We start from the raw sequence: 20203 nt of genomic DNA, 5'->3' as shown, positions 1-20203 counted from the left end.
CTCGGCTTCTCTTTGTAGCCCGTTATGTTGTTTAAGCCTTGGCACAGCCTATGAGAAATCTGTGACTCGAGTTTGGTCTGATATTGCCGATTGGCATCCAATGGTGCCGCCATGTTCTATCGTTGCCCACCAGATGCGCCAGGGACAGGAGCAGGAAGTCTGAAGTGCTGCGGTGTTCCAGATCCTCCTCTGTTGGTGTCACTGGCACAGGCCCCATCACATCCTCCTCCCTCAGGGTGTCCGATGACCCCCAGGCTACGCAATGGGGCGGGGGTGCAAGCGGAGATATCCCCTGAGGCTCCCCACCACCTGCCGCTGCCAATCCTGGAGGCCCGGTCTGGTCTCCACCAGGGTCTGCATGCTCGCGGCCATGGAGCATAGGGAGTGGACCATCGCTGTCTGAGACTGCACCACATCACGCTGCAACTGTGCAATCATCTCCTGGGTCTGTGTCACATCAGCCAGTGACTGCACCATCTCCCTTTGGGCTGGACCGCCTCCCTCCATGTCTGCGCCACATCTGCCAGCGCCTGGGCAATGCCGCCGACGGTCCCGTCCATAGCCCGTTGTGACTGGACCATGCTCAGAAGTGCCAGGTGGCTCTGTCACATGGCTGCCTGTGAGATGGCTTCCCTGTCCTGGGCCACAGCCAGTGCCTACACAGAATGCCCCAGGCCTTGAATATGCTGATCCATAGTCAAACGAGTCATTCCTAATGCCTCCACCGCGGACGCCACCCGTGCAGTGTTGACCTGGGCGGCACGCATGGCCGGTACCACCTCCTGCTCCTGCACGCAGTTGGACTCCTCAAACTGCACCTGTGGGTGCTGGATGCTTGCCAATTGTGGTGGTATGATTTGCATAGCTGTCTGCCATTGGTGCAGAACACCGGCTTACCATTGGCCCTGGTCGGTCATGTGCCTCTCGACCGATTGGTTGAGACCAGTCATGTGACGGCTCTCCGATTGGTCGAGAAGCTGAGTTAACCAAGCCTCCATACCGAGGTATAAATAGTCAGGACGCCCGGCGGTCGTCCATTTACTGTCGTTGACCGCAGGGCTAACTTCTAGCTTATTAAAGCCTAACTTTTGTACAGCAACTCGTCTCGCGTTCGATTGATGGTTCATCACCAATATCCCCTCATGTAGGTCCTGGCTCTGGGACTGAATCTCCACGATCGATGAGACACTCTGGACGGCAGCTAGTCCCTGGGATCGGCCCGCCCTCCGACCGTCCGGTCTCTTCCACCTGCTGTACTGGAGCAGCTGTGTGGTGAGCAATAGATAGTGTCCCAGCAGTCTCTTCTCTAAAGTGCCCATCCAAGGTGAGTGTCTCTGCGATGTTGGAGGGTATTGGAGACAGCTGTGACCAGAAATCTGTCATCCCCGGGCCCAAGCTCTGGGTTGTCTTGGGTCTCGTGTCTAGGGCTGCCATCCATGCTGCTCTGCTCATCACTGCTCGGGGGGGGGGGCTCCGGCTGTGGCACTGGCTGGGGGCGGGGGACACCGGATTAACCCGCCCCATCTCCAGATGCTCCTGCAAGGGGTGAGGGTGTTGTGGGGTGAGTATGGGCGTGAGGGTGGTGTGGGAGTGTGGATGGGGATGAGGGTGAGGGTGGTGTGGGGGTGAGGGTGGTGTGGGCATGAGGATGGCGTGGGGATGAGGATGGGGGTGAGGGTGGTGTGTGGATGAGGGTGATGTGGGAGTGTGATGGGGTGAGGGTGGTGTGGATGTGAGAGTGGTGTTGGGGGGAGGGTGGAGGTGAGGGTGGTGTGGGGATGAGGGTGGGGGATGAGGGTGGGCGGTGAGGGTGGTTTTGGGGGGGATTGACACACGTGGCATGGGGAACCGTAACTCAGCGAGGTCACAAAGACAGGATGGCAGCTAGGTGGCACAATGGCACTGCTGCCTTACAGTGTCAGGGACCCGGGTTCAATTCCGGCTTCGGGTGACTATCTGTGTGGAGTTTGCACTTTCCCCCCGTGTCTGCGTGAGTTTCCTCCGGATGCTCCGGTTTCCTCGCACAATCCAAAGATGTGCAGGTCAGGTGGATTGGCTATGATCAATGTGCGGGGTTACGGGGATAGCACAGGAGGATGAATCTTGGTCGAGTGTTCTTTCTGAGAGATGGTACAAAGTCAATGGGCTGAATGGCCTTCTTCGGTAATGTAGGGATTCTATGGACTTAGTTAGTGTACCATGTTCTGTGACCTAAATGGTACTCTAGATGATAAATTAATGAACATCATATAGACTGAGTAAATTTCATGTTACATGGAATTGTGTGATACGAACTGTCAGGACAAAGAGTTTTTAGTAAACTGGAATAAAAAGGATGTTCCATTCTTACAACTGTCAGCTGATCAAAAAAGGGGCATAAAATGTTGAATTGCCGAGTGCAAATTAAGAGTGGAATGCAATAACTAAGAATCCAGTCATCCAAGTATCTAAAGGGAAAATTCTTTACTTGACTGCATTTGTTGTTATTAAAGCTCACGGTGACAAGAGAAATTAAACGGCTGTGACTAAAACTCTTGCTTGATGGGCACAAATAACACTGTTTAGAAAGAAATCCAATTGCTTGCTACATCTGGAGTTTAACAAAGATACAGGACTCCTGAGTGGCTGGACATGTCTTTTGTGATATGTAACAATGTGTATCTCTCCACAACTCAACAATTCATTCACAGGACAGGATGTAGGAAGCTCATTTATTAGCCATTCACTCATTTATATTTGATGCTGTTTACTCAAATTTAAAATTGATTCCTTCTCTTTGTTGCAGATATAATACATTCCAATCTTTCCTACTTGCACCTGAAAATGTTCACATTGGGGTCCTTCTGCACTGTCTCAGGCCTCACATGCTGGCTAACTGCCGACCCCTTCCCACCTGTATCTGGCTACAGGGTCACCTAAAGATGATTGCGATTTTGTGTGAACGGAGATCATTCGATCGCGATAACGTTCACTCTTGGCTCGACCGCTGGTTTATGACGTAGAGCGATGCCAACATTCCCATACCGGCTAAGGTTATTCAAGAAGGTCTCGCCTTTCCAACCTTGCCCCTCGTCTGAGGTGTGGTGATCCTCAGGTTAAATCACCACCAGTCAGCTCTCCCCCTCAAAGGGGAAAGCAACACTCAAAAAGCTAAGGTCATCTGGGACTATGGCAACTTTACTTATTTCACTAGCACTCAGCATGTGGTGGTGCAATTATTTTGTGTTCTTCACAGGACGAGGGCATCGCATTTATTGCCTATCCCTAATTGTTCTTGAGAAGATGTTGGTGAGCTGCGTAATTGAACCGCTGCAGTCCATGTAGAATAAGTACACCCATAGCGCTGTTAGGGAGGGTGTTCCAGGATTTTGACCCAACCGACGGTGAAGGAACAGTGATATATTTGCAAGTCAGGATGGTGAGTGACTTGCAGGGGAACTTCCATGTGGTGCTGTTTCCATCTTCTGCTGCTCTTGTCCTTTTAGGCAGTTGAGGCCCCGGTTTGCAGGTTACCGCAGAAGGAGCCTTGCTGATAACACAGATGGTACACACTGATGCCACTGTGTGTCAATGAAGGACGAAGTGGTGTCAAGCTTTTTGAGTGTTGCGGGAGTCAGTCATCCTGGCAAGTGAGGAGTATTCCAGTACACTTTTGACCTGTGCCTTGTAGATGGTGGACAATCTTTTAGGTGTCAGGAAGTGACCACAGAATTCCAAGCCCTTATCCTGATCTTGTAGTCACAGTATTTATATGGATGGTCCAGCTAGCTTCCTGGTCAATGATAATCCCCAGGATATTGAGGGTGGGGCATTCAGCAATGGCATTGATTTTATTAGGCCGGATTCTCTTTTTTTGGGACATAGGCATTGTCTGACACTTGTGTGGTAGAAATGTCACTTGCCACTTATCAGCCCAAGCCAGAATGTTGTCCAGGTCTTGTTAGATGTGGACACGGACTGCTTCATTAACTTGAGAGTCGCAAAAGTAACTGAAGCAGCACAGTCATGTGTGAGCATGCCCATGTCTGACCTTATGATGAAGGAAAAGTCATTGATGAAGCAGCTGAACATGGTTGGGCCTAGGACACTAGCCTGAGAAACTCCTGCAGTGATGTCCTAGGACTGAGTTGACTGGCATCCACCAACTACAACAAACTTCCACTCCGGTATGATTCTATCCTATGGAGATATTTCTCCCGTATTCCCATTGACTTCAATTAAGCCTCCTTAATACCAGAATCAATCAAATATTGCCTGATGTCAAGGGCAGTCACTCTCAACTCACCTCTGGCATTCAGCTCTTTTGACCATGGTTGGACTAAGGCTGTGGAGAGAACTAGAGCCGAATGGTACTGACAGAACTCAAACTGAATATTGCTACGCAAGTGCTGCATGAAAGCATTGTCAGTAAGAGCTTCCATCATTTTGCTGATGAGTGAGTGGGCAATATTTGGCCAGATTGAATTTTCCCTACTTTTTGTGAATAGAACCTATCTAGGCATTTTTCACTTTGTCAGGTAGGTATAGATGTACTGGAACAGCTTGGTTGGGGTGTGGTTAATTCTGTCTGTCTCTGTGGCACATTTGGATGTGAACTGAATTTGTTTCTGGTTTGAGTTCCCCTCTTGTTGCAAATGACCGAACAGCTGATGTTTTTCAAAACCGTTTTGAGGGGCTAAATGGCCTATTTCTGTTCGTATGGAGTTCAAGTCTTCACCCCGAAGTTAGGATGCCTTTGTGGTATCTATCCACTGCACTCAGTATGCTTCTTGATAACATGTGTTGGGAATCAGCTGCAGACTGAGATGGATTGTCCATCCAACAGTTCTGACTAAAGATGGTTGTGAATGTTTCAGCCTTATCTTTTGCATTGATGTGCTGGACTCCCCCATCATTGGGGATGGAGATATTTGTGGAGCCTCGTCTTCTAGTTAGTTGCTTATTTATCCACCACAATTCAAAACTGGATGTGGCAGATCTTTAATCTGATATGTTGGCTGTGGGATCACTTAGCCCTACTGTAACATGCTGATTGTGATGTACTGCAGCTTCACCAGGGTGGAACCTCTTTTTTATGTATACCCGGTGCTGTTCCAGGCATGGCTCCTACACACTGGACCAGAGTTGGTCCCCTGGCTTGATGGTCAAGGTAGAGTGAGGAAAATGCTTGGCCATGGGTTTATGGTCAAATACAGCTCTGCAACTGATGGCGGCCCAAGGCTCTTTATGGGAGGCCAGTTTTCAGTTGCTAGATCTGTTTCATGTCTATCCTATTTAGCATTGTGGTAGTGCCACACAACAGTACAGCGAGTGTCCTTGGTGGGAAGATGGGACTTTGTCCCGTATAAGGATTGTGCTTTGATTACTCCGACCAATACTGTCATGGACAGACATTCTTGCGATAAGTAGATTGGTTCGGACAAAGTGAAACGTGTTTTTACTCTTATGGTTCCTCCACCTGCCACAGGTCCAGTCTAGCAGCGATATCCTTTAAGACTAGGCCAGCTCGGTCAGTCATGGTGCTACCGAGCCACTTTTGCTGGTGGGCATTGAAGTCCCTCACGCAGCGTATATTCTGTGCTTTCAATGCTTCTTTCAAATGATGTTCAACATGGTGGAGTGCTGATTCATCAGCTGAGGCAGGGTGCAGTCGGCGGTCATCAGCAGGAGGTTTCCTTGCTGCTGTTTCTCCCTCCTGGTGGTTTTCTCACCACCTACTACAGGTTCGATCTGGTGGATGTGTCTAACTGGCAAGCCACTTTTTACAATTAACATTGAGGCCCCCAGTCAGAATACATTCTGTGCCCTTGTTATCTTCACTTCTTCTTCCAACTGGTATTCAGCACGGAATAGAATCGACGCATCAATTAAGGAAAGGTGAGGGCGGCATGTGGCGCAGTGGTTAGCACTGGGATTGCGGCGCTGAGGACGGCGCTGCATCATTGTCTGTGTGGAGTTTGCACATTCTTCCCATGTCTGCGTGGGTTTCACCCCCACAACCCAAAGATGTGCTGGTTAGGTGGGTTGGCCACGCTAAATTGCCCCTTAATTGGAAAAAATAAAATTGGGTACTCTAAATTTGAGAAACAAATGAATAACTTGTGCTACCGTGGGCAGCGCAGTAGCACAAGTGGATAGTATAGTGGCTTCACAGCTCCAGGGTCCCAGGTTCGATTCCCGGCCTGGGTCACTGTCTGTGCGGAGTCTGCACGTTCTCCCCGTGTCTGCGTGGGTTTCCTCCGGGTGCTCCGGTTTCCTCCCACAGTCCAAAGAGTCCAAGGTTAGGTGGATTGGCCATGATAAATTAACCTTAGTGACAAAAACTTCAGGAGGGGTTATTGGGTTATGGGGCTAGGGTTGGAAGTGAAGCCTTAAGTGGGTCGGTGCAGACTCCATGGGCCGAATGGCCTCCTTCTGCACTGTCTGTTCTATGTAAATAAATTAAGGAAAGGTGGTAGGTGATAATCAGCAGATTTTCTTGACCACATTGGACCTGATGCCATGAGACATCTTAGGGTCCAGAATCAATGTTTAGTTACGGGGATAGGGTGGATGCGTGGGCTTAAGTGGGGTGCTCTTTCCAGGGGCTGGTGCAGACTCGATGGGCCGAATGGCCTCTTTCTGCACTGTAAATTCTAAGACACTGGCAAAGGCATTCAAAGTCCTCCTCACTAACATCCGAGGACTGGCGCCAAAATTTGGAAAGCTGTCCTGCAGACTCGTCAAGCAACAGCCTGACATACTCAGGGTTCTAAGTCTTTTCCGAAATTCAAAATAGTCACACTTCCATGGCCTATCCTGTGAATTTGCCCAGGGAGCTGATGAATTACCAGATGAATGTCCCCAGGTGATCATACAGCATATTTGAACACATACACACTAAAAACAAGTTAGCATTCTGCTTTGTCACTTACATCAGACAGGCCATTTGCTCTCCAACACACACCAACCTCTCGCCTTCCTAAGTTTTGACTGCTAGCTGCATGTTTTTCAGCTGGGGTAACTGATGTGACTTGTATTTAAGAAATTCTACTAATGTCATTGCACAACACTTGCATTCAGACATTGAAACCCAGAATTAATCAGCTCCTAACTGGGTTGTCTGGGGCATCTCTTGAGCCAAAGGTTGCATGGCTGTATCAGAGTTGTTCTACTGGAAGTGCAATCTCTCTTTTCTATGCCTCCAGCGACTCTGTGACAATTGTCCCTGTTGAACTGCTATTTAATTTGTTCTGTGACAGATCTAATCCAAATTAGTTTGGAGTGCTCCCTAGATACAAACGCAGGAGTTTTTTTGCCTTGTATGAATAGATTTTGTGCTACTGCTTTGAACAGGATGTAGGTGTAAAATCAATGATACTGCGGATTAGAAGCAAAGATACAAAACGCCTACATTTTGACAAAAGTGCACTGCTCATTCATTGCCAAATGCAAAGGAAAGGAAAGCAACAAGATACAAAAATCCAAATGAAACAGATTGATGGCAAGGTGTCACAGCGGCACGGTGGCACAGTGGTTAGCACTGCTGCCTCGCAGCGCCAGAGTCCCGGGTTCAATTCCGGCGTCGGGTGACTGTCTGTGTGTACTTTGTGCTTCCTCTGGATGTCTGCGTGTGTTTCCTTCGGGTGCTCCAGTTTCCAAAGATGTGCAGCTTAGGTGGATAGGCCATGTTAAATTTCCCGTTAGTTTCCAAATATGTGCAGGTTAGGTAGGGTTATGGGGATAGGGTGGGGGAGTGGGCCAAGGTAGGGTGTTCTTACAGAGTGTCGGTGTAGACTCGATGGGCTGAATGCCCTCTTTCTGCATTGTAGGAATTGTATTTTCTGATTTAAAAGCAACACATTGCAATTTCTGCATGCACTTATAAAATATTGTCATTTTTCTTTATTGGTGTTACAAAAAGTGTCAATATTGTTCGTAATTTTGACTTCTAAAAGTAAGGACATAGAACTGATATCCATCCTTCTACTACACTGTGACATGTGGAGGAAGAGGAAAAAAGAGGAGGAGGGTAGGAGGATATATTATAGTGTTGTTGGGTTGGATCAGTTCCAATGATTCCCCAAAACTACCTCAAAAATACTCCAACGTTTAACCAATCAAGTTCACAGGAGGAGAGGGCAATGCACATATCAGAGACAGAGCTCAGCTATCTTCAGCTTTGTGAGGATTGAAAATCCAACCGCACATGTAGGTTGTTGTGAAGGGCAAAAGCAACAAATTGCTTATTTTACTCAGCACTGGATACTACTTGGAGATGCTAATCCAGAATGCTGACAACCTTGTGGATTTGTGGTGTGTTTTTAATGTGGTGTCACAGATGCGGCGCAGTTCAGCCTCTTCATTTGGGGTCAGCTGCTAAGTTAATAATTGACTCTGGTGTTTCAAACTCAGAAGAATATTTCACCCACCTCTTCTCTTTCAAAATCTGAAACTTCTCCTCTCAAAAGCAGCACCAAAAACTGTTGATCAGCGCAGGCAGATGCGACTGAATAAGGCTTGCCAATCTATTGACAGTTCCCTTACTAACAGTTTTCTTCGATGTGTCATAGCTGTGTGGGGAACATGCAGTAGTTTGGCTTTGTACCAGCATTGACAAACTTTCAATTACTTTTGGAATGAACCTATTTCTTCACAGTGCTGAAAGCAATAGTTACCTTTCTCCTGCAATTTGAGGTTTAGTTCATTTAGAAATGAAAAGAGGTCTGCAAGGTAAGACATAGTTAACATCCAAGTTTCATCACCAAACAAATCAGCCAGAGGGGGCAATTTATCAAGGAGGAAAGCGTGGATTTGATACCTTAGCTTGATACCTCCGACTCCTTGACAACCAACGTACTTCTATGTGGAACAATAAGTGTGTGTGCTCAGCCCAAAAAATATTAGAACACGGAGCCTCAAAAAGCCTGATATAGAATGTGCTGTGTTTATTAAAATTCACACTTTCACAATTTCTTTCAACAGCACATCAAGATTGGAATTCCTTTTGATGCCAATGCCTCACGGTGAAAAAAACACTGATTCCAAACAATGTCTTGACCAGGTAATGTCAGGTAGCACAGCAAATCCTCAACACATTAATTGTGCCAAACAAACCTAACGTAAACTAGCAAGAAGTCTTACAACACCAGGTTAAAGTCCAACAGGTTTGTTTCAAACACAAGCTTTCGGAGCACTGCTCCTTCCTCAGGTGAAGGAGCAGTGAAGGAGCACCTGAGGAAGGAGCTGCGCTCCGAAAGCTCATGTTTGAAACAAACATGTTGGACTTTATCCTGGTGCTGTAAGACCTCTTACTGTGCTCACCCCAGCCCCAACGCCGGCATCTCCACATCATGGTAAACTAGCAAGGCTTTTTTACTACGGCCGCTTGGCCCATACTCTGAAATGTCTGTACTTTCATCCAGTTGCATTGAGAACTCCTGTGCAGACTTCAAACAAGAAATAGCATGGGCTTCTAAATTCTCAGCAATATCACAAATTCAGCCAGCTGCTGTGTTATCAATAAATGGAACCATTTCAGTTTTTCAGCTGACCTCTCATCTAGGATCATACGAACTATGGGTGGGATTAGTCAGCCTGGGGCCGGACTGGAGAATCTCTGCGACGGGCGCGAATCGCACCATGCCGCCGACACGCGATTCTCCGTAGAGTGGAGAATCGGCGCCATTGGCGCCGGCGTGGTTGGCGCACCCCCTTCCCCTCCCGCCAATTCTTGGCCCCGTATGGGCCAAGCGGCCGTAGTAAAAAAACCCGCCATCCACACCAGCTCTCAGCCGGTGGGAACTCAGCGTGGAAGGGTCGGGGGGGGGGGGGGGGGGGGGGGGGGGGGGGGGGGGGGGGGGGCGGCCTGTAAGGTCCGACCCCGAGCTGGGCCTCCGATGTGGCCTGGCCCGCGATCGAAGCCCACCAATCGGTGGGCCGGCCTCTCTGGCTGGGGGCCTCCTTTCTTCCACGCTAGCCCCTGTAGCCCTGCGCCATGTTGCGTCGGGGCCGGCGCGTTGAAGGGAGCCACTGGAGCTGCATTGGAGCCCGTGCCACTGCACATGCGCGGATCCCGCGGCGCCCAGTTCACGACAGGATCAGCAGCTGGAGCGGCGTGAACCGCTCCAGTGCTGTGCTAGCCCCCTGTAGGGGCCAGAAATCCTGATCCAACGGAACGGCGTTTCCGACGACGTCAACACTTAGCCTCTATGTTTAACGTTGCAGGGAAAATTAATCTCTCCAGTACATTGTGGGGCATTTTCTATTTAGCTACATGGTAAACTATCATGTAACAGGCTAATTGTGCTTTGTTATTCAATGTAACATTTTTGCTAAGGACTTCAGCCGACGATTTATGTTCACCCTGCAGCCTTTGAAAAAAATCAAGAGGTTTGTCCTCGAGCTCGCCATGCTTAGCCTTCAAATGCCTTTGAGGTATTGAGGGTTTTAAACTTTCATTTGCCAGCACTTCCCTGCACATAGCAAACATGGGCCGGGATTCTCCAATCCCGCGGGCAAGTTGTGATGCTGGCGTGAAAGGCGGCGTGAACCACTCCAGCGTCAACGGTCCTCAATTGTCTGGTATGCACACCTTCCTAGGGTGCTCGGTCGGAGCCGGTGTGGTTTCCACTGCTCCAGCTGGCGCGCTGCAGCCGGCGCGAGTTCGCATATGCGCGTGGGTTGCCGTCTCCACACAGGCCCCTGGGCAATATGGCGGAGCCCTACAGAGGCCAGCGCGGAGCAATATAGGCCCCCACGGAACCAGCCTGCCCCTGATCGGTAGGCCCCGATCGCGGGCCAGGCCACCGTGGAGGCCCCCCCAAGGTTGGATTCCCCCCCCAACCAGGACGGCCCCCACAGACAGCACTTCCAGGTCCCGCCGTGTGGGACCATACGTGACTCATGCCGATGGGACTCGGCCGATCTTGATCTGGCGCCGATTTACGGCCGCCCGCTGGATCGCTACCAACCTTGACCCATCGAGGCCCAGAGAATTGCCGAGAGGGCTGCTTTCAACGGCCCCCGACTGGTGAGGCGGCGGTCCCATGGGCGCTCGAAAATCGGCGCCGGAAAATCGGCGAGCCGGCGACGGGGTGGGGTAGCGCGATTCTCGCCTCCCCCCGGGGATTCTCCCACCCGGCACAGGGTCGGAGAACCCGGCATGGACTTTACATCCTGATTTGCATTGGTACAATTAACAAAGAAATCATCTTTACACTGCTTTGTTCCCGATTTCCACTTCTTTATAATGGGTTGTTACGAGAGGCCCTGGAGCTTTGTATGCAGCTCACACCAACACTGCTTTGACCTGCCATGGACTCTCCTGAGACAGCTCTGACCAGCAGATTTAGTTGTGAGATCTGTCATAATATACACCAATATATCATGGTGCAGACACACTCTGATGGACACACACAGGGACCAATCAACATGTACAAACACCGCAGCCAATCACCAGTTAGAATACACACACTATAAAGGCAGAGGGCACCACGGTTCCCGCTCATTCTGGGTGCTGCCTCTCAGTGTAACAAGAACTCATTCAGCCCAGCACAGACTTACACAACGTGCTGAGAGAATCAACTGGTTCGGACAAGGCTTAGGTCTCCAGTTTAAGTTAGCATCATTTCGACCCACAGTCAACGTGCGTTAGTTAGTTCGAAGTAGTTAATAAAATCGAGTTGAACCTTCATCAGTGTTGGAAGTGTCTGTTCATCTCTTACATCTACACTAGCCAACACTTCATGACCTGCTTGTGCCTCTGGCCCTCTCTTGCTTATTACAAAATGATCCATTTTCAAATCTTCCTTGCTTGATAATAGCTACAAAATGGAGGAATCTCTCCTCCATGATTATTCACCCAATGCATGGACGTACAAGGTGCACAACATCAGTGTATGTGCCGGGCTGGTGACCTACTCTCTGCCTCCGCCTCTGACAGGAAGAATACCATTGTTTTTAAAAAGAAATTTGATCCTTGGCCAGCGCACTGATGCCAGGAGGAGGCAGCACTGGGAAGCACGCTGACGTCAGAAGAAGGCAGTCTGCCCTGCTGGGCTCCGGGCCTACGCAATGCTGGATCCACCTGAGTACCGGCCTAGGACAGCCGGCATTCGTGAAAGGCGGTCACAGTCGGCATTTTGGAAAGCCAGTTCCAGCCATTGTGCACCACTTCCATGACCGGGAAAGCCTTGACCGATATCTCCATGACCTCCCTGACAACCTCCCAGGATCCACCCGCAGATCGCGACCCTGGCCCCTGTTTTAAGCAACACATTTGACTACCCTCTTTGTGGTCACAAGATACCACAGTAATACAGAGGAAACCTTCTTAAAAGTGCCAGCAGGTTTAGTACACATGTAGGTTTGAGATCAGCGACGTTTCCTCATGCTACCAGTCTCTCGGGCAAATCATTAGCTCTTGATGTATTTTATGCAGGCATTAACTGTCCTACTTCTAATATAGTTTATCCATTTTAACCCAGGTGTATATGTCCAAGGAACAGTTCACAGGGCGCGATTCTCCCAAAACGGGAGAAATCGTAAGGCTGGCGTCAAACCCGGGCGGGTTTGACGCCAGCGCGCCCCTTCCGGACCGGGAACCGATTCTGGTCCCCGGTCGGGGCTAGCAGCCCGACGCCGCAAGCTCCGGCATCACGGGCTTAACGAATTTCGTTAAGCCCGCTTGCCAGAGTTAGCGCCGGCTGACGCGTCATATGACGTCAGCCGCGCATGCGCGGATTGGAACACTCCAACCCGCGCATGCGCGGATGACGTCATCGCGTATATGCGCGAAACCCGCGCATGCGCGGGCCGGGATGCCCCTCAGCCGCCCCGCGAATGGATACTGCGGGGCGGCGGAAGGACAAATAGTGCGCGGGCATCGGGCCCGCTGCCCGCGATCGGTGGGCACCGATCGCGGGCCCATGGCACCCTTGGCACGGCCATGGTACTGCCGTGCCAATCGGTGCCATGGTTATAAAAAGCGAGTTGTTCCCGCCGTTTTTACGAACGGCCAGACCAGGTCTGTTTGCCGTTCGTAAAAACAGCGTAAAGGGCTGGGACTTCGGCCCATCGAACAGCTGTGAATCTCTGCCGGCCGTAAAAAAAAAACGGCGGCAGCGATTCGTGTCGGGAGTTGGGCGGGGGGGGGGGGGGGGGGGGGAGAATAGCGGGAGGGCGGGAAAAATGTCGGGAAGGCCCTCCCGCTATTCTCCGACCCGTCGTGGGGGTCGGAGAATTTCGCCCACAGTTCTTGAAATCTAGTTTGGAATTTAATGCTCCCCCAGTTTGGAGATGGGGGGGCTGTATTTAATCAGGTGGGAATGTGTTGGGTGTGTGTAGCAACCGACCACCATTCCCCCCTCCCCTTGATTAAGTCCTGAGCAGGAAGCCTTCCCGCTTGGACTTGAATTGAGGACCTTAAGTGGGAAATTAATGCGAGATTCTAAAGGGAGTGCCCTTTACTCAAAAGCACTCAGTGCCTGATTGAAGGATCCGGGCAACAGGAAACGACACCTGTGTAGAGCCACCCCCTGCCCTTTCTCCTAATGCCCTCCCCACCCAGCAAGCAATCCCCACCTCGGGACATCCATCTATCATAGATTATCATAGAATTTACAGTGCAGAAGGAGGCCATTCGGCCCATCGAGTCTGCACCGGCTCTTGGAAAGAGCACCCTACCCAAGGTCAACACCTCCACCCTATCCCCATAACCCAGTAGCCCACCCAACACTAAGGGCAATTTTGGACACTAAGGGCAATTTATCATGGCCAATCCAACTAACCTGCACATCTTTGGACAGTGGGAGGAAAACCGGAGCACCCAGAGGAAACCCACACACACACGGGGAGGATGTGCAGACTCCGCACAGACAGTGACCCAAGCTGGAATCGAACCTGGGACCCTGGAGCTGTGAAGCAATTGTGCTATCCACAATGCTACCGTGCTGCCTTCTCTTACAAGTACCCTGGTTCCCTCATTTATCCCAGACTTCTTGTTTGGTGCATTGCCTGTAGCAGCCACCGCTCCCAAACGCATTGACAGGCAATGGAGATTGTTTGGCCTTTGATTAGAAATAGAAACAATGGGAGCAGGAGGAGTCCATTCAGCCCTTTGAACGCGCTCCGCCATTCATTATGATTATGGCTGATCACCCAACTCAATAGCCTAATTCCACTTTCCCCCTTATCCTTTGATCCCCTTCGCTCTATATCTAATTGCTTCTTGAAACCAGACAATATTTTGGACTCAACTACTTCCTGTGCTAACGAATTCCACTCTCTGGATGAAGAAATTTCTCCTCATCTCAGTCCTAAATGGTCTACTGTGTATCCTCAGACTGTGACTCCTGGTTCTGGTCACACCCACTATCGGGAACATCCTTCCTGCACCTACCCTGTCCAGTCCTGTTAGAATTTTATAGGTTTCTATGAGATTTCCCCTTCATTCTTCTGAACTCCTGCGAATACAAACCTGAACGATATCTCCTCGTACGTCAGCCCAGCCATCCCAGGAATCCATCTGGTAAACGTTCGCTGCACTCCTTGTTAGATTCTGAAATACATTGGGCCGGATTCTCCGTTCCTGACGCCAACGGAGGACCGTGGAGTTCCACAACGGAAACATCGGTGCCATACCCGCACCGATTCCACGACCGGTGAGGTTCTGGCACCGACGCCGCATGGAACACCCGCAGAACACGTGAAAAATGGTGGGAGAATCGGCGAGACCGTGATGGACAAGCGCAGGGCTGACAAGCTGCAGCCGCACATACACTATACACCCCCACACACACCGATCATGTCTGAAAAGATGGCCCTGTTTCTGCTGGAACCCGTCCCCGTCCACCCCGAACAAACAGCCAACATCTTGGCCACCCCCCACTACGCTCCACAATCCTCGAAGAAGCCCCCCCGGCCGGCGGCACGAATGTCGGCGAAGTATGGCGGTGCTGGACACTGCCCGTACGCCCTTTCTCTCTCTCTCTCTCTCCGCAGCCACCATGGTGAGTTCACGAGCGCTGAGGCACTTGGACCGCACCGTCGGGAACTCGGCCCATCGGAGGCAGAGCATCGCTAATGCGATGCACACACAGTTGCAACTGTGCGTGGCATGCATTGCGATGATGCTGTTTCGGAGAGGGCGGAGCATCGCCATTTGGCATCAAACCAGCACCTGCCATGATTTCGACAATGGGAGCTATTCTCCACCTGATCGCCGTTCCAGATTTTGGCGTTGGGCAATGGGGAATCCAGCCCATTATCTGCAGCGGGTGAAATGCCGACAGTGCTAACCAGGTCCAACGGGCTGCACAGTGGCCCCGGTTTCCGCTGCAGCTGCTGCTCTGTACTGCAGCTCCTGTCCCCATATCTCCCCCTCCTCTCCCTCCCTCAAACAGCCCCACCCCCAGCCATTAGCCCGGCACACTGTCCATTCAACGCCATATTCTTTGCCCAATCATAGAACCATAGAATTTACAGTGCAGAAGGAGGCCATTTGGACCATTGAGTCTGCACCGGCCCTTGGAAAGAGCACCCCATTTAAACCCAGTAGCCCCACCTAACCTTTTTGGACACTAAGGGCAATTTAGCATGGCCAATCCACCTAACCTGCACATCTTCGGACTGTGGGAGGAAACCGGAGCACCCGGAGGAAACCCACGCAAACACGGAGGGGACGTGCAGACTTCGCACAGACAGTGACCCAATCCAGGAATTGAACCTGGGACCCTGGCGCTGTGAATCCATAGTGCTAACCACTGACTACCCTGATCCCATTGTTGGCGGATGGAGAATCTCAACCAATATCTCTCATAAATTGATCTACACCCCAGGGACATCCAAACCAAACAATATTCCATTAGTCAGCTATCTGTAAACAGGTACATGCTTCTGAAATCTATCAGCAGAACACTCCCCTGCAAAATCAATGATTACCTTGCTTTTATGACCCCTTACTCGCAGCTTTAGCAGACATACTGACTGTGTACATCTTAAACCCATTTTTTAACATTACCACAACAAATATAAAATATGACAATTTTTTACATTCATCACGCAATGGGTTGGGGAATTTGGAGATGTGCATAAAATTTAAAACTTTTAAAATTCAGGTGTTGGTTGGCCAAGAACTAACCTCGATCAATGATTGAATGCAGCTTGATGCAGGTTAGAACATAAGCAGCAGAATCTTGGATGATCTCAAGTCGATGGAAGGTTGGACAGAAGAACATTGGAATGGTTGAGTCTGGAAGCATGGAAGGGATTTGAGTAACTGATGGGAGGCGAGCCAGGAGATATTGGAATTCTTCAGAGAACATTATTGTAATTACAATGAAACAGCTGCCAAAAAATAGATAATTTGTGAATTATATGTTAATTAGATAACTGCTTTACCAAATGAATTCACATGCCTTGTTGTTAGTATTACAGTAATGGGTGAAATATTACAAAATGAAATCACTTTGAGTTTGGAACAATTAATAAAAAATGAGAAAATATTTTTCTTAATTAAATCAGAATTTTCCCTTTGTTGCTATATTATAAAAATCTAAAAGTGTGTATTCTTTTGATTCCACAGAATGTTACAGGTAATAAGTTAAGGTAAGGGACAGCACGGTGATTAGCACTACTGCCTCACAGCGCCACGCGCCCGGGTTCAATTTCGACCTCGGGTGACTGCGTGGAGTTTGCACGTTCTCCCCGTGTCTGTGTGGCTTTCCTCCGGCTGCTCCAGTTTCCTCCCACAGCCCAAAGATGTGCATGTTTGTTAAATTTGCTATTTTAAATGATCAATTAGTGTCCAAATGTTAGGTACCACCAGGTACGCGGCACATACTCGTGCGACTTGGCCAACGTTGTCTACCTCATACGCTGCAGGAAAGGATCTCCCGAAGTGTGGTACATTGGCGAGACCATGCAGACGCTACAACAACGGATGAACGGACATCGTGCGACAATCGCCCGGCAGGAATGTTCCCTTCCAGCCGGGGAACAAATCAGCAGTCAAGGGCATTCAGCCTCTGATCACCGGGTAAGCATTTTCCAAGGCGGCCTTAAGGACCCGCGACACCACTGAATCACCGAGCAGAAACTTGTAGCCATGTTCCGCACACATGAGTACGGCCTCAACCGGGACCTTGGATTCATGTCGCATTACATTCACCCCCCCCACCATCTGGCCTGGGCTGGCGAAATCCTACCAACTGTCCTGGCTTGAGACAATTCACACCTCTTTAACCTGGGGTTACCCCTCTCTCTGGATCTGCAAAGACTTAATTACCTTACAAATGCTCGCATTCAAAGCATTGTCTTGCATCTTTGACTTTGTCTATATATATGGGCTGAAATTCACCGACCCCCCGCAGGGTCAGAGAATCGCCCGGGGCCTGCGGAAATCCGCCCCCGCCGTGACCAGAATTCTCCGCCACGCGGGAATTAGCGGGGGCGGGAATCGCACCGCGCCGATCGCGTGCCCTCCGCGCCGATCGGCATGCCCCCCGCAGCGATTCTCCGGCCTGTGATGGGCCGATGTCCCGCCGCTGAGAGGCCAATCCCACCGCCGTGGTTTCAACCACCTCTGGTGGCGGCGGGATTGGCGGGGCGATCGGATCCCGGTGGGTGCCCCCACGGTGGTCAGGCCCGTGATCGGGGCCCACCGATCGGCGGGCAGGCCAGTGCCGTGGGGGCACTCTTTTTCTTCCGCCGCCGCCACGGCCTGCACCATGGCGGAGGCGGAAGAGAACCCCCTACCGCGCATGCGCCGGTGGTGACGTCAGTGGTAGCTGACGCAGCGACGCATGCGCGAACCGCGAAGGCCTTTCGGCCAGCCCCGACGCTGGCCGGCGGGCGTCAAAGGCCGTTGGCGCCAGTTTTGGCGCCAGTCGGCGTGGCGCCAACCACTCCGGCATGGGCCTAGCCCCCAAAGGTGCGGAGAATTCCAGGGAGGCCCAACGCCGGAGTGGTTGGCGCCACTCCGCTACGTCGGGACCCCCTGCCCCGCCAGGTAGGGGAGAATTCCGGCCATGTTTCTGGAATCTATCACTTTATTCAGCTGAGGAAGGAGCAGTGCTCCGAACGCTAGTGATCTGAAACAAACCTGTTGGACTTTAACCTGGTGTTGTAGACTTCTTACAAATGTTAGGTGGCATTATGTGAATAGGGTAGGCAATTGGACATGGGTGGGGCGCCCTTCGGAGCGTCGGTGTAGTCTCAATGGGCCAAATGGCCTCCTTTTAAAGAAAAAAATATTTTTATTGGCATTTCTCATATTTATAAACAGTTGTATATATACATCACCCCCCCCCCCCCCCCCCCCCCCCCCCCCGGCTTATCTTATTTTTGTGGTTTCTCCACCTGTTTCTCACCTATCTTGGTTTTTAAAATTCTTAACTTACTCCTCGTTGCTGGCCTCGAACAGGTTTTGGAACAGGTCGGGAAACTGCCCCCAAGTATCCAGGAAGCCTTCCTCTGACCCTCGGGTGGCGTACTTAATCTCCTCCAAGTGGAGAAATTCCGAGAGGTCAGCGAGCCAGTCTGCAGCTGTGGGTGGTGCTGCTGATCGTCAGTCGAGCAGGATTCTCCGGTGATTAGGAAAGTGAAAGCAAGGGCGCTAGCCCCCTTCCCCATGTGTAGTTCTGGCTGCTCTGATACGCTGAAGATTGCCACTATTGGGCATGGCTTCACCCTCACTCCCACAACCTGGGACATTGCCTTGGAGAAGGCTGTCCAGAACCAACAAGTTTGGGACAAGCCCAGAACATGTGGGTGTGGTTGGCCGGGCTCCTCTGGCACCGCTCACATTTATCCTCCACCTTCGGGAAGAACCTGCTCATTCGGGTTCTGGTCAGGTGCGCTCTGTGCACCACTTTGTGCTGCATTAGTCTGAGCCTTGTGCAGGAGGAGGTGGAGTTAGCCCTGCTCAGTGCTTCGCTCCAGAATCCCCAACCTTTCGAACTCTGTCCAGTAACTGTTTGTATATTTTCCCACATAGCCCCCCCCCCCCCCCCCCCCCCCCCCTGCTTCCTGTGCTTATCAGGTCCTCTAGTAGTGTGGTGTCTGGGCCCCGGGGTACCCTACTGTCTCTTTGCGGAGGAAGTGTTTTATTTGGAGGTGTCTCATTTCCTGCCCTTTTGCTAGTTTCCACTTTGTTGTCAGTTCGTCCGGTGTCACCAGTCTGTGTCCTACATAAAAACCCCCAACCGTCAGTGTGTCCTTCCCATCTCCATCTTTTGAAGGTGGTATCTAGCATGGCTGGGGGGGGGGGAATCTGTGATTGCCATAGATGGGAGCCATGGGGGGACATTTTAGTTAGCCCGAAGCGTTGTCTCAGCTGGGCCCACATTTTCAGCATGGCCATTACCACTGGGCTCGTTATGTATCTTGTTGAGGGGGATGGGAGTGCTGCTGTAGCCTGGGCCTGGAGGGTCATTCCTTTCCAGGAAGCCTCCTCCATCTGTACCCACTCTGTTCTGGGTTCATGTACCCAGCCCTCACTCGTTCTGCTGTTGCTGCTCAGTGGTAGTATTGTAGGTTCGGTAATGTCAAATCCCCTTTGATTTTCCTTCCTTGCAGTGTTGGTTTGGGAATTCTCTGATTCTTAACCCCCCCCCCCCCCCCCCCCCCCCCCACACACACACACACACACACACACACACACACACAGGTGGTTGGGGAAGGTGCACCGTTTGTGTAAGCCATGTTGGCTGGGGTTTGTGCCCGGGGGGATTTGTTGGGTGTATTATTGTGGTTCTGTTTTTATTGAAATTTGATGTTTAAAATTGTCAAAATTATAAATGCCTCAATAAAAAAAATTCGAAGAAAAAGATAATGTTTCAACCCTTTCATTCAACCTAGTAATCAAATCTTTTAAATATTGAGTTTGTTTAAACCTGTCTCGTGTTTCCCTCCAGGTGAGTTATTGGCTTGGTTTCTATTTGTCTCCATTGCCATTTACAGAACATTAATATCATAATAAAATAAAAAAAAGACCTAGAAAGCAGCTCATGTTATTCTTTAATATATTTTATGAAAATTCAAGGGTCAATCTGAGTTTAAGTACAAATAACATATTGGATTGAAATATATCAACGTCTTATAGTATTATATCTGTCAATGTGAAATTAATGCCAGGCAACGCATAATTGCTATTGAAGCAACAGTTGGCAGTTGAGTCAGACTGTCTTCCTGGGCCCCTGCTGCAATGTAATCTCACATGCTA

Source organism: Scyliorhinus canicula, chromosome 2, assembly GCF_902713615.1.
Source record: "Scyliorhinus canicula chromosome 2, sScyCan1.1, whole genome shotgun sequence".
Taxonomy (NCBI): Eukaryota; Metazoa; Chordata; class Chondrichthyes; order Carcharhiniformes; family Scyliorhinidae; genus Scyliorhinus; species Scyliorhinus canicula.
The sequence above is the reverse complement of the archived record's forward strand: the minus strand, read 5'-3'. Positions refer to the sequence as shown.